Genomic DNA, 2,518 nt, shown 5'->3' on the forward strand with positions numbered 1-2,518 from the left:
CTTGATATAATGGATCAAGTTAACCTGAGTATTGCTTGCGGAATAGACAAGGATTATCTCCTTTCATGCATGACTTGGATCGTCCTCCTTGATCTTAGACTGATCATATCCTAAGACAAGTGCATACCGTACTAAGAGATAAAAACCTTTATCCAATTTGGATGATGTAGGAAGGAAGCAAAGGAAGAGCATTGTACTTGCAAACAAATAATATATACATAAAGAATAAAGAATAAGGATCCTTGGTAATAGTTCATGCTCATATGGTCGAGGTATATGCTGTAGTCAGCAAGCCGTAATGATCTATGACTGCATTTTGCATAAGATCATGTAGCTTGGTGAACTTCCCACATAGACACCATTAGTACATGCCCCAGTACTTCATCGGAAATAATGCGCAAAGGATACAAAACAATCCTGAAAGATCCTGATATAGATAAACAAATGAATTACTCACAAATCAACCAAGTATTTGATAGCTTAACATAATTTTCTTGTCAAAGAAAACGTCATTTTTGTCTTTGTTTTGGTAAGGAAGTATGCATCCTTGTTGAAGACAGTTTGATTGTTGATGTCGATTTGTGTTGGTCAATTTTTGATAAGTGATCATCATGTGAGTATTTGTCAATGTTGGTTTTGGTGTCTGCTTGGATGAGTATGTACAAGGTGTTGCCATGTTTTTGGATTTTTGTGAGACATTTTTGAATGTTTTTTTGGATTTTTGTGAGACATTTTTGAATGTTTTTGGATTTTTGTGAGACATTTTTGAATGCTTTTGGATTTTTTGTGAGACATTTTTTAATGTTTTTGCCAATGAATCACCAGTAATGTAGAATCCACTTCCATACTCTAGATGTTAAGGGTATCGCCCCCAAGTGTAGACATGACTATGATAGAGTGGGATGCAAGATGCATGAAGTACTTTCTCTTTGTTGGAGATCAAATAGCAAGCCATGGTTTGGATGGATGGATGTGTGTATGTATGAATGTGATTGCAACGAGCCTGCAAGATACTGGAGCCATTGTCTTTACGAGTGGCGCCTGTTTGCCAGGTTTTCACCATCGCACTTACCCAAGGTGCCACTAGAGTGGTTGTTCACCGTTTGGATGCATGATTTTTCTTTACTTTTTGAATGTTTTTGTATTTCTTCAGGACATTTTTCTGAATGTTTTTGGTATTTTCTGGTATGCAGGGGAGCCTGATGCTCTGTTCAGCTTAGGTATAAAACCGTTTGAGGTGCATGCTGTTGATTGGATCTGCGAGCGGTTCTCCTTCTGATGTAGCCAACTGATATGCCCTGGAGCCAAATACAGTAGTGACAACATATGGGCCTAGCCAGTTTGATTCAAAATTGCCCTGATGTTCTCTGTTTGGTTGGTTGCAAGGATTCTCTCGTAGAACAAGATCACCTACCTCAAATGTACGAGGTCTAACTCGGTGATTGTAGCTTTTGCTCATGCACTGCTGATAAGATTTGAGATGGTTGTATGCAACTTGTCGCTTCTCATCTAGTAACTCTAAGTCCTGAAGACGGGATACTTTGTAGGCTTCATCATCTATTAGATTATGCAAGGAAACCTGTAGTGATGGTATCTCCACCTCAATAGGTAAGATAGCTTCGGCACCATAGAACAATGAATAAGGAGTTGCGCCTGTAGGGGTCCAAATGCTAGTTTGATATGCCCATAGTGCTAGATTCAGTTGAACATGCCAATCACGACCGACATCATTGACTGTCTTCTTTAGGATCCTCAATATGTTTTTATTGGATGCTTTGGCCTGACCATTGCCTTGTGGGTAATAGGGAGTGGAAAAGCAGTGTTGGATATGAAATTTCCCACAAAGTTCATGAACATCCTGATTTTTGAAAGGAAGACCGTTATCTGTGATGATGGACATGGGCACACCATACCGACAGATGATGTAGTTGAGTATGAATGAGGCGATCTGCTTGCTGGCGACTTGGGTAAGTGGAACAGCTTCGATCCACTTTGTGAAATATTTGGTGGCGGTAATAATGAATTTATGGCCGTTGGATGAAGATGGATGAATCTTACCCACAAGGTCAAGGCCCCATTGACAAAAAGGCCATTTTGTTGTGATTGGTTGCAGTTCTTGGGCTGGTGCATGTATCAGGTCGCCATGAACTTGACATTTCTTGCATTTTCTGACAAAGTAGTAAGAATCTTTTTCCATAGATGGCCAATAGTATCCATTGCGCAGGAGTTTCTTGGCTAGTGATGGATCACTTGAGTGAGTCCCACAAATTCCTTCATGGACTTCTTCCAAAGCCTTTGTTATCTCACCTTGTTCAAGACATCGAAGGAGAGTACCATCAAGACCGCGTCGGTATAGGGTTTCGACAATAATGGTATATCGAGCAGTTTGGCGAATGAAGGTTTTACGTTGGTTATTTGATTGGTTGGGAGGAAGGGTGTGATCATGGAGATAGGTGTAGAACTCACCATACCATGGGGATTTATAACCGACAGGGCGACATATCATTTCGGATTCGGG

The sequence above is a fragment of the Cryptomeria japonica genome, chromosome 3 (genome assembly GCF_030272615.1).
Source record: "Cryptomeria japonica chromosome 3, Sugi_1.0, whole genome shotgun sequence".
Classification (NCBI taxonomy): domain Eukaryota; kingdom Viridiplantae; phylum Streptophyta; class Pinopsida; order Cupressales; family Cupressaceae; genus Cryptomeria; species Cryptomeria japonica.